The following is a 16,606-nucleotide window of genomic DNA, read 5'->3' as shown; positions in this document are numbered from 1 at the left end:
AAAATGTTTGGTATTGGTAACCTTCCCTCCATGGTTTTGTTAGCTTGATAGAAGGATTGATAGTGGTGAATCTACATAAGATGTCCCAGCTGGTTCTGCAGAAAATAACTTTCACAATATGCTGGAAATGTTACACTGCATCCAACATTATGAGAGTGGGCAAGCCACCAACTGGAATTTATGTGCTCTGCCCACACCCCACCGACAAATCCATCATTGTGAGTGTAAAATTCAGCTTAATGTTTGATGAAAATAGAAGAAAGATGAAATAAGAGCAGATGCAGATCATTTGCCCTTTAAGCAAACTCTGTTTTTCTATCCTCAAAACAACTTCAACTTCTTAACCTGGGCCATAACACACAAATTTCTTCGTATCCAAAAATCTATCAATATCTCTCTTGAATGTAGTCAACACTTGAATGTTTATTGTCCTTATGTAATGGAACATTTTGAAGGCTCACAACTCAATCTACACGTTCTTTCACTCTTAGTTAGCCAAACCTCTTACTCTGAGATTTCCCTAGTGCGAGATGCCCTGACTAGGGGAATCTTCCTGCCAGCATTTAACTTGTTAAACATTTTAAGAATATTAAAAGATTCAATAAAATCACCTCAATCGAGCATCTCTGTTTCTGCCAAGGGAATACAGTGTCAGGCTCATTCCTGCAGACTGCTTCTCATTCCAAACTACCGACACAGATCATGCATAATTGAATTGCAAGGCATCTCTGAGATGAGAAGCAAACTGCTCTTAACAACAACACAGCAATACCAAGCAATATTAACAGATAATAGTATGAGGTAGACACAGTAATATAACCAAAATGTATAGGAGTATCACTATATGCACATATATATGCACGTATGTGAATGCAAACTCTTTATCTATCAGACAAAAAGGGAAAAAAAAAAGAAATGGTTTAAAGAAGAAAGTAAAATAACCTCTCCACAGCCACGCTGCTTGATTATTTGTTAATTTTTAAAGGATTGTACTTTTAAAGATTCCAAGGGCTTTCTGGCTTTCAAAATCATTGCTGCCAATTGTTCCCCTCCTGTTCAGAATTTAAATTGCATTCATACTTGCTTTCCACATTAATCAACCACATTTCAGTTACATAGTTCAACAATCAAAATTAAATTGTGCTTTACAAAATTTCAGAAGTGTTGTATTCAAAGGAGATAAATTAACCACATGTAACTGAATATACCTGATTAGGGATGTTTATGACATGGAGATACTTCAAGAACTTGCCTTCCATGTTAATTGGCTACATTTCAGTTCATTACTGCACAGTTCAATATACATGATTATGCTTTTGAAACTTTAATAATGCTTAAAAATATAAGCCTTCACAACCAAGTTATATTATTTTCACCTAATTATTGTCAAGTACACCAGCTTTGCAAAGCACTCTAAATCTCTTCAATCCGACATGCAAAAAACCCAGTTAATCTTGAAATATTGTCAGAACATATCCAGCTTGGTCAGTCAAAAGTTCCAACTCCCATGTAAGTTGAAGATGAAAAGGTCTAGGATATGTCCCCACTTCCAAAATCATGGCAGCCATCTCTCTCAATGTCACCATTGCCAAGGGGATCCAACACCAGACTTTTTTGTGCCAGCTCAGCCATCTCCAAATTATGGCAGAAAAAGTTTGACAATGGAGACCGCTGCAAATCAACAAATATTAACAGAGGAATTAACATCATCCTCACTGCAAGTCGGCCTGGGCTGTGTCCCTGTGACATAGCACTGCAGAAATTCCAGCAGGAATGTCTTGGCCTCATTCTGCAGGAAATATTGAATAAACACTAGTGTCCTTCTTGAAGACAGCATGAAAGATATTGAAGCAAAAATCCTGGAACTTCAACTTCAGTTCACTCAATTTGAAATGCCCCACATTCCAGAGGAGGGCAAAGAAAATACTATACATGTATCTTGAAGCTCTCCTTGAAATGTAACTGCATTACTGTGCATCCATACAGCTACCAACTAAAAATCTTGTCGAAATATGTACAACAGTGAAGTGCTAAAACAGGCCTATGTTTAGTTGAGGGTGGCCCCGGCTTTAGAAATTCAGAACCTTCCTGATAATCAGGTGAATACTATCAGGAGAGGGCTTATTAATTGGCCACTTAGTATTGGGAGGAGCCATTTAGCAGAAGGAACATTGTCTCATTGAAACCTGATTAATCACAACAAACGCCTCGAAAGGGCGTCTGGCAATGTGCTCCACTGCTGTGGAAAGTTTCAACAGTCACTACTGTTTGTACTCTGAGGACTGTGGAGTTACTGTGACTACCGTTTTAAAGGTCAGGCTGATAAAACAGCTTGAAATTCACAACAATGCCAGGAGGTGCATTTTGTCTTGGGTTTCCGATATGAAAAGAAGTTGAGACAGAGGTGTCAAGAGGTTTGCTCAAAGGCAATAAAAGTATGCAGCTTGAGAGCCTTGGTGTTTTATTTAATTTTAAGTTGGAACAGCAGAAGCAGCCTGAATGGGTGAGGTCAAGCTCCCCCAGATCAGGATTTTTAGATGTCAGCAGTTGCTAGAGCTTTCAAGGCAGATGTGGAGGCTTTTGTTCATCTCTCTGGTACAACTAAAAGCTGGGGTTCCTGCTGCTAGAATTGCATGTGAGACAATCTATTTTACTGAATTTATCTTTGCCATGGGCTTGTTTATTATAATGTTGTTAAATTGGAACAGTTAATTAGTAGTCGTTAGCACAGATATATAATATATATAATTTTGCTAAGCATGTTGATAGAGTTATAATTAAGCCAATTATTTTATTTTATATTTATTTTGTCTGGATTTTAACTGTAGTGTTTTTAAAAAGGTTTTTTTTTTGCTTAAAGTCAATAAGTTTGGCCAATCAAATTTTATCTAGAATGCAATACCTTACACTTAACTTGTAAAATAAGAAAGTTAGGGTCCAGGCTATCTAGCTATTGCATGGGAAATACAAGTTAAAGTTCTCAGCTTAAGTGTTTCAGTAAAACAATTGCATGTACTAAGGGGATTTTTGAGAATTTAGGAAAAGAAACAGCATTTCAAAACTAAGGAGTGAGTGCTTAATGTTCACTTTCTTGAGAAGATTGTAAGAGGATTACAGTCAACAACTGACAGGGAGAAGTTCACTATCAATGGTTCAAATCAGTGATAACCTGCCCATCAAGCTGTATCATGCTTTGTGTCAATAAACACTTAGCAATGAGGCAGAGTGGTGCCAGAAATGGAAAGAAACAGAAATAAATTCTATATCGGGATCCCATTACCCCATGAGATATCCTGCCTCGTGTACACAAAGATTTACGGGTTGATAATTCAGTCTGGCAGAAACTTGTGATCCTGAGTAGATGGCATCTTCAAGTTGATGAAATCAAGTGGAAAAATGGCATTTATTTGGCAGTTGGGGATTTCTGCCAGTTTTAACAAGCCTACATTTCCTTGAAAAGTATAAAGCCATGATAAATATTTAATTAAGGATATGTAGACATTTATTTAGTCAATTGTTCAGTCAGAATTCCATTAAACTTACTTCATGAAACATATTGTTGAAAGGATATTCTTTGGAGTACAATTCTGAGGAAATGTTGCATGAGCTGCCAGCTTGATGTTAATCTGACAGTACACATGCATAAACATAATTAGGAGAAAATTTCTCAGAAAGAGAACAAGGAAGCTATCCATGGGTAAGACCAAACTCTTGAAATTGATTAACTGAAGTTCAGCAAGCTAACTCGGCTCAGTAAGGATGAGGGTAATGCAGATGCAGATCCTTGCGCAGCCAGGACTCCAGTTGCAGAGTTCCTGATGATCTTAACTTCTTCATTGATCAGTGGAGGTAACCATTTTGGACATTTGATAAATTGATCTTTCAGATGTCGAAGGTGTTTGAACTGTCTGTGAATCTCCCATCTTTAGCCTTACCTAGTATTTTCACTGTGGGTGACTCTTCATTGTGTGAGTATGTTGAGGTTGTGCCTGTTTCAGGCCTCTAATTTCCAGCGTGACTACACCTGTAATTTGCCTGCATCTCATCATCCTAAGATTTGCCTGGATGTCTGTAGATCACATGTTACAACTAAATCAATACAAATGAATTTGATTTAAATGGAGGAAGGATATGTGCTGCTGCTCCATCAGCAGCTGCCTGGAGATGAACAGGATCAAGGATGTCTCAGTAGCTGGGCAGTGACTGTAGATGGTCTGTACTGGTTGTATCTTTGTGTCTAGCCTTTGTCACTGCCCATGATGTTTATTCTTCTAATGCTAAACTTAGTACAGAATGTACGATTATATTTTGTTTTGGAAGACTTTGAGGGATGTGAAAAATGACTTTATAAAATCAAGTTTCCACGATGAATTCATTTGACATGATATTCTAATGCTAATTTATAGCAGAGAAAAAAATTTCTTCAGTACGCATCAAAGAGCTGATCATAGAAAGGTGGGAAAGTCTGAAGAGAAAGAAAAAGAACAGAATATCAAAGTAATAAAAAAACTTTTTCCTCTCTTAAATGTGGTCTTTGGAATTTCATCATTGAATGGTTACTGTTTTATTATTGTCCACTTGTATATCATTAAAGCCCTAAGTTGCCCCATTTATCCATCATTCCCAATTCTCCTCCCCTTTCCCCCCCCCCCCAACAAACGAGATGGCATGAATTCTTGACACCTAAATCAGTGTGGGTACTTGACTACTGCAACCTGCCCAGTACTTGTTTTGATCTTAACCCAACTGCTTCTTAACACAGCATCCATGCATTCCCCACGGCCACCATCTTCCTTGGTTCTTCATCTATATAAGTCAGCATTGGCAAGCCACCAGCCTCACTATGTCATTATGCCTGCTCTCAGACCAATTCATGCACCACTTCAATCTTTCAACACTTTATGTTGGAGCTGAGGGACATGTATGACTTGTATGCTTCTGCCAAGTCACTTTACGCTTCACTATGCGTTGTGCATCTGCACAGTATACATCTTACAGCATACATCTTACAGTTAATATCTGGCATGGGTAGAGGAGTGGCTGACTGGCAGAGGGTAGATTGTAGGGATAAAGGCATTTTTGTTTCCGGATGGCAGACAGTGACTAATGGAGTCCAGCAGGAGTCACTGTTGGGACCACAACTATTCGCATTATATATTAACAAGCCAGGCAAAGGAATGGAGGGCATTGTTGTTAAGTTTGCAGGGATATGTCAGAGCAGGTCCAAACTGACAATCCCTGTTCGCCCACTGACCCAACCTCACCTCCCAAGACAACACAATCTGACCTGACTCCTATGGGCATCTTCACAACCCACGTCAACCTCCATAACCCACTCGCCCTTTTAGTTAAGGGCCAGTGTATATCACCCATGATGGGACCAACCATGAGCCTTTTGTTGGATCACTGACTCTGTGGCAGAAGTGTCACTCCCCTCTAATGCCACCCTTCTCCTCCAGACCTGCTAGCTGATCAGAGGCCAACAACTGCATATTTCAAGTAGCACCAGCAGGAAAGGTGGCACCCAAAGAATGCCCAACATCACCAGCCAACCAAAGATGAATGATGGCAGGATGAGGTTGTGAGAAGGGATTGTGGATTATTATGTAAGGAGTTGGCTGTCATGTAAACTGCCCCATCCTAATGCTTAGTCACTTAATCAGGCACTGGGTATCTTTACACAAGGGATCAACTGCCCCTTCGAACAATTATGATCAAATCAAAATAAACTTTGACAAGGTACCACACAGGAGGTTGCTGAATAAGATAATGGCCCATGGTGTTAGTGGCAAGGTACTATATGGGATAGAAGATTGACCGTCTGGCAGAAAACAGACAGTGGGGATAAAAGGGTCTTTTTCAGGGTGGCAGCCGGTGACAAGCGGTGTTCCGTGAGGGTCAGTGTTGGGACCTCAACTTTTACTTCAGACATTAATGATCTAGATGAAGGAACTGTGGGCATTCTGGCTAAGTTTACAGATGATACAAAGATAAGTGGAGGGACAGGTGGGGAGGCTGCAGAACAATTTGGACAGGTTAGGAGAGTGGGCAAAGAAGTGGCAGACGGAGTACATCGTGGGAAAATGTGAGGTTATGCACTTTGGTAAGAAGAATAAAAGCATGGACTATTTTTAAATGGGAGAAAATTCAGAAGTTGACAGGGCTGTTAAGAAGGCATACAGTGTTTTAGCTTTTACTTATAGAGGGATTGAGTTCCAGAACCAAGAGGTAATGCTGCAGCTGTACAAAACTCTGGTGCGGCCGCACTTGGAGTATTGCGTACAGTTCTGGTCACCGCATTATAAGAAGGATGTGGAAGCTTTGGAAAGGGTGCAGAGGAGATTTACTAGGATGTTGCCTGGTATGGAGGGAAGGTCTTACGAGGAAAGGCTGTGGGGCTTGAGGCTGTTTTCGTTAGAGAGAAGAAGGTTGAGAGGTGACATAATTGAGACATATAAAATAATCAGAGGGTTAGATAGGACGGATAGGGAGAGCCTTTTTCCTTGAATGGTGACGGCGAGCATGCGGGGGAATAGCTTTAAATTGAGGGGGGAAAGATATAGGACAGATGTCAGAGGTAGTTTCTTTATTCAGAGAGTAGTAAGGGAATGGAACACTTTGCCTGCAACAGTAGTAGATTTGCCAACTTTTAAGTCATCATTGGACAAGCATATGGATGTACATGGAATAGTGTAGGTTAGTTGGGCTTCAGATTGGTATGACAGGTTGGCACAACATCGAGGGCCGAAGGGCCTGTACTGTGCTGTAAAGTTCTATGTTCTATAAGTGTGAAGTGCAAAGAGACCTGGGGATTCTAGTCCAGGATTCTCTCAAGGTAAACTAAAGTAGGCAGGAAAGCAAATGCAATGTTGGCATTTATTTTGAGAGGACTTGAATATAAAAGCAGGGATGTACTACTGAGGCTTTATAAGGTTCTGGTCAGGCCACATTTTGAGTATTGTGTGCAGTTTTGGGGCCCGTATCTCAGGAAGGATATACTGGCCTGGAGCGGGTGCAGAGGAGGTTGATAAGAATGGTCCCAGGAATGAAAAGCTAAACATATGAGGAATGTTTGAGGACTTTACAACTATAATCATTGGAGTTTGGAAGAATGTGTGGGGATCTAATTGAATTTTACGCAATACGGAATACTGAATGACCTGGACAGAATGGATGTTGGGAAGATGCTTCCATTGGTAGGAGAGTCCCAGACCCAAGGGCACAGCCTTACAGTAATGGGAAGACCTTTTAGAACAGAGATAAGGAGAAACTTCTTCAGCCAGAGAGTGGTGAATCTATGGAATTCACTGCCACAGAAGACTGTGGAGGTCAGGTCATTGAGTACATTTAAGATTGAGATAGATAGATTCTTGATTAGCAAGGGGATCAAGGGTTACGGGGAGAAAGCAAGGGAATGGGGTTGAGGAAATTATCAGCCGTGATTGAATGGTGGAGCAGACTTGATGGGCTGAATAGCCTAATTTCTGCTCCTGTGTCTTACGGTCTTAACTTTGCTCTTCAGTCTGCCAACATGGTGAATCACCAATGGATGGGGTATTTGATCAGCAAATATGGGATGAGGCATTAATTGCCCACTTAATAACCTCAATTGGCAGTGGGGAAGGGATGACATTCATGTGTCTTCCCTGCCTGGATACAAGGTGAAGGAATCCCATAGGCCTTCCTCATGCCCAGTACCCCTGCCTCCAATCTCATCTCAGGGGTAAGTTTTACCCACTGTGTGCAGCACAAAGTTTCAGACAACATGGAAGATGATTGTGGCTATAGAGTTGTTACAGCTAAGAACCCTCCGTATTTTTTTTCATTTTGCGAGGAGATTGGCAGAAAGATTTGAAAAGTGGTGTCTGTTTATGTTAAAACAAGTACAGGTCATGTACAACGTAATGGAAGTGTTAAAATGATGAAAGGATGGGATACCATTTTTGTTACTTGATTGAACAAGAACAAAGGTTCAGAGGGACAAGTCTAAAGGTAATCAAGAACAGGAGAAATATTTTTGCAGAGATAAGAGGCTGCAGAAATTTGTTTCTAGGAATAATGCTTGAGACGAAAACTGTGTCAACAATCAAGACTAAATCGAATAGATCCAGGAAAGGACTGAAAAGGGTATGATCACAAAGTGAGCAAATATTTCAAACTATTTGCTTGTGTGTAATATGAAAACTAGCGCAGATTTTTTAGGCTGAATGTCTTCTTTGCTTATTATAACATTTACACATTTATGGTTTTATTTCTTTTTTAAAAAAGTTCTGTGTTGTTTCTGTCTTTATAGTCTGCACAGTCTTTGGTGCTAACACTTAAAATGTTTTCACTGTATCTGTGTGATTCTGTGTACAAGTGAGAAAGATTAGCACACAATAAAGCAATCTACTGAAATGAATGCAGAAAGATTTTGCATTTTCAAAGGTCAAGTACAGGTGGAATTTATACAGTAAATAGCAGAATCCTTAGGAGTATTGATATTCAGAGGGATCTGGGCGTGCAGGTCCACAGATCACTGAAAATGACAGTGCAGTTAGATAAAATAGTAAAAAAATGGCTTATGGCATGCTAGCCTTTATTTCAAGGAGCATTGGGTATAAGGATAGGAGAGCTGTGCTGCAGCTTTATAGAACTTCAGTTAGGCCACACTTTGAATTTGCATACAGTGCTAGACACTAATCTATCAGAAGAATGTGGATACTTTGGAGAGGGACCAGAAAAGGTTTACCGGGATATTGCCTGGTATGGGGAATTTTAACTACGAAGAAAGGTTGGATAGACCTGGTTTGTTTTCACTGAAATGCAGGACATTGTGGGGTGACCTGATAAAAGGTTATAAGCTTATAAATGGTATGGATTGTGTGGAAAATATTAGACTTTTTCCCAGGGTGGAGGGGTCAATTATTACAGGCTCAAGATGCCTCTGGGGTTAAGTTTTGAAAGAGACGTGTGAGGTAAGTTTTTCACACAAAGGGTGGTGAGTGCTTAGAACGCGCTGCCAGAGGAGGTGATAGAAGCAGTCAAAATAGCAACATTCAAGAAGCATCTGGACAAATATATGAATAGGAAGGGAACAGAAGGATATCGATCCTGTAAGTGAAGAGAGTTTTAGTATGGAATAGCAAAATGCGTTGGTGCAGACTCAGAGGGTTGAAGAGCCTGTTCCTGAGCTGTATTGTTAAGTCAGTCAGATCTGCCGTGGAAAATTGAAGTGCACTCTTCCCTGTGGCACCGGATGCTCTTCCAGGCCTGGAAATTAGATCACCATTCAAATGTCGTCTCAAAGATATGTCTTTGCACCATGTTTATACATTAAGAACAGGAAGCATGATGTTTGCACATTTGTTTGTAAATTGGATAGGAGTAAATGAGACAGAGAAAAAAAATCTGTCCTTTATGACTCTTCTTCAAAACTTTTATTCAAATGTTTTACCATTTCCTGGTTGTCTTCTCATTCCAGCTATTCTATCTCATTTGTTACACAAGCAGCAAACTAATATTAAGATGTTATAAACTGAAAGAGCATAAAAAGCTGCAATTTATGGTCCACCCCAGCTAGCAGTCAGTAATTTTAAAGTTAAATTGCGATACAATGATTTTATGTGTGAAGTTCTTTGTTACCTTGAGTTTACACCCTGATAAAATATGAGTGTGCATGATCAGCAACAAAAGAGCTGCAGGATTTATATGGACCTGTCTCCAGAAGGATCATTTTATCGAGGCATCAAGTTAGCTTAACATGACAAGTATCAGTATTGTGTTTTTCAAACTGTATTATTTTCACTGCAGTTTGGTCGAATGTGCACTGCCCTTCAATCTACCATTCAAATGGAAAATTGGTTCTGTAGTTTTGTCATTAAAAATTCCATTGGCTACAGTTATTGAAGAAAACAAACGGAAGAGATAAGAACAATATTCTGTGAAATTGTCACTGACATTCACTCCTCCTACCACTAATGATAGGACAAGGACCAACTACCAACGGTGAGCTAAGTTTAGCAATGCTTTGACTCCTCAGTCCTGCATAAGCACAAGTGTGAGACATCTTCACAGAAATCTATAATAATGTGGAATAATATACTTTGTTCATAAAATATCTTTCATTAAATCTGTTACATGCAAACCTAGCCACTAAAACAGTTTGGTTCTATACAGTAACATATGAAGAAAAAGGCATTGGAGTTTGACGCTACACAAACAACAAACCAGAGGTGTATCCTACTTGTGCAAGACTGTATTGACACATATTTGACACATTTGCAGGGTCTGATGAGTGAAGGGACCCCCATTTAGCTTTGGCAGAAAGACCTTAGGCAGTGGTCTTTCCTTGCTGCACCTTGGCAGCAGCTGCCCCATGCTTTAGTGTGTCCCTCAGCACATAGTCCGCAACCTTGGAATGTGCCAGTCTGCAACATTCAGTCAGGGTCAACTCCTTCTTCTGGAAGACCAACAAGTTTCAGGCAGACCAAAGAGTGTCTCTTACCGAATTGATGGTCCTCCAGACACAGTCAATGTTTGTCTTGGCGTGTGTCCCAGGGAACAGACCTCGGTGCACAGAGTCCTGCTTCGTGGAGCTAATCGGGCCGAACTTCAACAAAATCCACTGTAACTTTCTCTGGTCCTCCTTTGCAAAGGCATATACCAGAAGCAGGTGGATGATTCTCAAGCTCCCCAGCAGCTGCTTTGAGGGTAGAGTGCGGTGGTGCAGGTTGACCGGGCATACATGAAGAATCTCGTAGGTAATGCCTTTGTTACCACCAGCCAAGCAATGTCTTGGTGTTTGTTGGTAAGTTCTGGTGATGAGGCATTCTGCCAAATGACTTTGACAGTTGGCTCGAGGAACAACCCAACAGAATGCACACTGTCCTTTTCCTCGAGGGTTTTGATGACGCTATGTGTTGACTATTTCCTGATGGAATTGTGAAAGGTGTTTTTCTTTGCAAATTTCTCCACGAAGAACAGGTGATATAAACTGATTCAACAACTTGGAGCGTTCCATGGCAATGAGGTTAGACCCATCCTTCACAACACTTGGGGCAGGTAAATCCTCAGTATGTAGTGACACTTGGTGTTTGCATCCCCGAGGGTCCACACAAAGCTTGATGCAAAACAGAAGTGCCATCAGGATGATGGCAGCATTGGGTGTGTCCTTCCTTCCTCTTTATTCAGTGTTTTGTACACTGTGTCTCTGCAGACCAGATCTATCTTATGCAGATCATGCAGATGAAGCCGAAGATGACTTGGGTGACTGAAACAGTGCAGGATCTGGATTTGAGCCAGACCTGCGCCACAAACAATAACCAAAGTTACAATATTTTCGGGTAAGACATGCAGATAGTAGCAAATATAACACAAGTTCAAGATTATCAGACAGATTTTCATACATTTGCACTACAGCTTCTGAATGGCCTGTTTAATTGCAGAGACCGAAGATAATTCACAGATAAATGTATTGGGTTTAAGGAAGCAGAAGTTGATAGTTGGAGCTGAAAAAAAGAAGTGACCTGACTTTACTGGTGGCAGGACATCGTGACTTGTATTTGTGGTAGCGATGAATTTATGAATTTCTTAAAAGGCTGCCATCCCAATTAGAAACAGTAACAAACTCCTTCCCAACCTCTAAGCTTTTGCATTTATCAGGCAATCACCAGCTCCATAGCCTTTGCAGCAATATCAAAGCCCTGTGTTACAAAACCACTGTTTTTGTTATATAGATTGTCTTATTTAATCAAGGTAGTACTTATAATTTACGTCCCTTCTACTGACCGCACTGTTGGCTGGAAAGAAAACTGCAAGATGAAGGCCTGCTCCAGAATCATTCCACTATGTCACTCCAGCACAGAACTAATTGAAAGTTGTGTTGCTTGTTTTGAAAGAAAGACATCTTAACCCTGTTGAGCCCGCTGGTCAAAGTTTCCATCGTCATCCAACAGCAGCCAGAAGAGGACATTGAAACACAGGAGATAGGAGCAGGAGTAGGCCATTTGGCCCCTGAGCCTGCTGTGCCATTCGTTATGATCATGGCTGATCAGCGAACTTAATACCCTAATCTCATCCTCTCCTCAAATCCCCTGATCCCTATAGCCACCTACACTTATCTCCTGAAAACATATCATGCCCTGACCTTTCTGTGGTAATGAATTCACCAGGCTCACTGCTCTTTGGGTGAAGCAATTTCTCATCTCAATCCTCAGAGGTTTAAGGGTTATCCTTAAACGATGATACCTGGCTCTGGACTAACCCACCACCGGGAACATCCTCCCTGCACCTAACCAATCTCATCCTGTTGGAATTTTACAGGCTCTATAAGATGCAGTCTCATTCTTCTAAACTAGTCACTGATGTTCATGGCATCTTTATACTGTACTTAGGTCAATGCAGCGGTCATCACACTTCAAAATTAATTCATTGCATTCAAACACTGCAGAAAGCTTTAGCTCAGAAAAAGTTTTGATGTTGATTGATATAATGCATTTTCTCGCATTTTATTTCATACATTTGCCAAATTGGACCCACGGGCTACCATAGTGCTAGAAAGAAATCTCAAAGCGACCATGTGAACATCAGATTTCTTTTTCCCTATTTCTTTGTGCCCTTGCTTTTGAATTGTTGATATTCAGAAGCCATTAGAGGAAAATTTTCCAAAAGTTGTGCATAGGTACTCATATTTTTTAAAGGATGGATAAAAAAGCAACTGATTCCTTTAGAGAGGGGTCAATGTTGGGAGGGCATAATTTTATGGTGAAGGGCAATACATTCGGAGGAGAATTGAAGAAAAATGTTTTCACCCATCGGGGTGGTGTATATCTGGAATGCACTGCCTAGGATGGTAGTAGAGATTGGAAACCTCATAGTCTTTAAAAAGTAAATGGATGAGCACTCAAATGTCAGAAACATTCAAAGCTAAGGGCCAAGTGCTGGAAAGTAGGATTAGTTTAACTAGGTTGGAACAAATTGGATGGGCCAAAGGGCCCCTTCTGCACTGTATGACTCTAAACAAAGCTTGAAAGCTTTGATTGTAATGAGCTGAAAATGTTCATAGTATTTATAGACTCATAGAACACAGAAACAGACTTTTTAGTCCAACTTGTCTGAGCCAAACAGACATCCCAATCTGACCAAATCCCATTTTCCAGCATTTGGCCCAATTCCCTCTAAACCCTTCCTATTCATATACCCATCCACATGGATTTAAATGTTGCAATTGTACCTGCCCCCACAACTTCCTCTGGCAACTCGTTCCATACCCACACCACCCTCTGTATGAAAAAGTTACCACTAAAGCCCTTTTTAAATCTTTCCACTCTCACCTTAAACCAATGTTTTCTAGTTTTGGACCCTGCATCCGAGGAAAGAAGACCTTGGCTGTTACACTATCCAAGCTCCCTATGATTCAATAAACCTCTATAAGGCCACCCCTCACCCTCTGAAACTCCAGGGAAAAAAAAACCCTGTCCATTCAGCCCCTCTGTATAACTCCAACCTTCCAGTCCCAGCAACATCATTGTAAGTCCTTTTATTCTTTCCAGTCGAAGAATGACCAAAATTGCACAAGCATTCTAAAAGTCATCTCACTCATGTTCTTGTGCAGTCACAACATGACTTCCCAACTCCTATACTCAATGTTCTCACCAATGGAGGCAAGTATACCAAATGCTGCCTTCACCACCCTGTCTACCTGTGAGTCCACTTTCAAGGAACTATTCACATGCACCCCTAGATCTGTTTGTTCAGCAACACTCCCCAGGGCCTTACCAATAACTTTTGTATTAAAATAGTGAAAGGAAGAAATAAGCTAGTTTTGGTCATTGGCAAAATTCAACATTGAGTGGGATAGTTTAACTCAACTTGACCACTCAGAGACCAATATGGGACTGTTCCATTTCCACCATTGACCCGTTTTATACCAGTCCTGCTTTGCTGTCCCTTGTCTTGATTCTGGCATGAGGTCTCTGGATTTTCTCTAATAGCCACTGGTTAATAGTCACTTTCAGTTAGAAATGGATGAGGAGTTTGTTAACTGTGTCCGAACAAAGTTAAAACCTCCAATGATTATCCCCAAGCAGGATTGCCAACAGCTCTTACTAGCTTCCCCAACTGAAGTAGAGATCAGTACTTCAGTTTCTTTGCACCTTTTTCAATGAGAAAGTTTCCATTCTGTTCCATTCCTTTCTTCCCTCACTTTCTCTAATTGATGTACACGTAAATTTTCATTTAGTTACCTATTACTAACTTCACCAACGTCTGAATGCTTCCCAGAGCAACACTACATCAGTGTTGATGGGACTGCTATATAAAATGTAGCATGATTTAGTAAGGAAGGGATTGGATGAGAAAGTGAGGGATTATAGCTGGGAGGTGCGAAAGAACGGTGAAGGCAAATGACAGAAAAGGAGAGCACTGGAAGTTAAATTCCATGTAAAAAACACCAAAATAATATTGCAGGGAATATATAGAAGAGATATCTTATTAACAATTTCTCCATTAGAGCCTTTGACGTACTTTATTTTTCATTTTAACCAAGCAAGATTTATTTTGCTGCATCAATGTGCTTTTGTGGTGTGAACAAATCACTTCGCTGACAAGTTTATACACTGTCCTCAGGGTTCTGAGGCTCCAGTTTAAAAAAAAATCATCAGACTCCTGAGTCAGTCTGTTACAGTGACTGTTATGTCACACTGCAAGGAAACGAGGTTACTGGAAAGTTGCTTTTTGCCTTTAGATGCATCCCAGTCATATTGTCAGTGTTCACTTGAGTAACTGTATTTTAATAGCTGGCAAACTGACGAGTGATTCCATTAGCTTATTAAGAATTGTTTTCCTGAAACTGAAGTTGGCAGCACTCTCCGTTTCAAATCATGTTAAATTAATATGAACCCAGGCACCTTGAGGATGTCAGGAGTCTTCATATTTCCAAGTTTCTGTGAAACTGACATTTTTGTTGTATTCATTATTTCTTTACTCTCTGGATAATTCTGAGCATTTCCATTGATTCCTCTGAATGGGTTACCCCTGCTTTCATATGCTATCCATTTGCTCCCTCACTTGGAAAGTCAGACAATTCATTGCCAGCTTACCTTCTCATTCATTGAAACATCGGGCAGAATTTTCCTGAGCCACTTAAGTCAGTGGCTGGGCTGAGGTAAAATCTGGAAGGAACGTGGCAGGTTTCTGATTCAGTACGTCCCTGTCACTGGGTGTTTTTGCAGAGTATAGGGTTGCTGTGATGCTGCAAGTTCTCAGTAGTTCATAGCCGTTTACCCCAAGTTAGGGCTGAGGTGGCAGGGTGAAGTTGAAGCTCCTCGGTGTCAGAACAACTCCATCTCATTAAGACACTATCAGCAACTTAGAAATAGTATCTTGGTGGCCAGTTGGGATGGATGCCATCTGTGCTTCCTCTTAGTACCTCAGCATAGACCCAGCTGGGATAAGTTGGCCACAGCTGTGGCTGCAGCCTGTCAACTGGAGTTCCCTTTCCATGGTTAAGGGTTGAGGTAACAGCTGTGGCAATGAGGATATTTTTTTCGATGCTAGAGATTGTTTCTTCATTTTGAGTCATGCTTGTGATCTTCTGCCTGCCTCAGCAAGGTCCACCTCTCCCAGTGGGTCTATTAACTTGAGTGTATTATAGGCTCTGTTGTGGCATCTCCTGTTTACCTGCCTGACATGCCAACTTTAGCTGGACTGTTCCCCACAACTATGTCTGTAACTTGGGAAATAATCGACAGGGAGCATCTTTTCAAAAAGAATTTTTGTTATTTCCTCATATCTCTGCGTCCATATGCGATGACAATCAGTTTGTTTTTAACTGCCTCTCTACCATTGAAGGGTATGAAGTTCATTGGTACCTCATCAGTTGCGATATTCCATGTTTTCTACTCAAGGATTTACAAGAAACCCACTGCTTTACATCCACAGCCATCTTTGGCTGTAAGCCCTCTTTAAAAAAAACACGTTGGAATTTATCGTTTAATAATACTTTGAGATAACCAGAGTTGTGATAGTTTTTCATGACGGCTATCATCAGTGATGTTATACTTCTATTGATCCCAGGTGGGCAATATACAGAAAAGACAAACATGGTCTTTCAGAATGGCAACTCTCAGCCTGGTCTCTCGGCAGCTCGTGGCAGGTCCCGATCTAGTCTTTCGGTAGCTGATGGAGGGTCCCAGCCAGTTTTTCAGCATCTCTCAGCCTGGTCTCTTGGCAGTACGTCGGGCCTGTCTCTCAGCAACTCATGGCGGGGTCTCAGCATGGAGTGTGAGTGGATCCTGCCTGGATATGTTCCCGAAGCACTAGGGGAGGTCGGAGAAGCAGCAGTTTCAGCGGTGACGACGGTATCAGCGGTGGTGGCATCAACAGCAGAGGTCACCTGGAGGCAGCAATAATTAGAGAGCTCATCAAAGACTGTCAAACTTTTAACTTATTCCTTTATTCTCCTAGTTTAAACTGCAAAAGACTTCAGTATTAACTATCACATTATTTATTTATTTATTTACTGTTCTGTGAAATAATGCTTAACTTTTTAACTGTCCTTTCCCTTACTACTTGGTAACTAAGCCTTTTGTACTTCGGGACCTTGGTACCTAAGATGGTGCCATGT

The 16,606-nt window shown here is 40.8% G+C and overlaps 1 long non-coding RNA gene across 1 annotated transcript in view; it reads left to right on the top strand.

The window, feature by feature from the left end:
• The window catches only part of LOC125458632 (uncharacterized), a 40,068-nt gene extending 23,740 nt beyond the window's left edge, over positions 1 to 16,328 (top strand). The window contains exon 3 of the long non-coding RNA XR_007248870.2: positions 16,057 to 16,328. This is a non-coding gene — a long non-coding RNA (uncharacterized LOC125458632). The remainder of the gene's footprint in view (positions 1 to 16,056) is intronic.
• Positions 16,329 to 16,606: the final 278 nt, after the last annotated feature.

Source organism: Stegostoma tigrinum, chromosome 15, assembly GCF_030684315.1.
Source record: "Stegostoma tigrinum isolate sSteTig4 chromosome 15, sSteTig4.hap1, whole genome shotgun sequence".
NCBI classification, from domain to species: Eukaryota; Metazoa; Chordata; class Chondrichthyes; order Orectolobiformes; family Stegostomatidae; genus Stegostoma; species Stegostoma tigrinum.
This window is presented reverse-complemented; position numbering and strand designations above follow the sequence as displayed.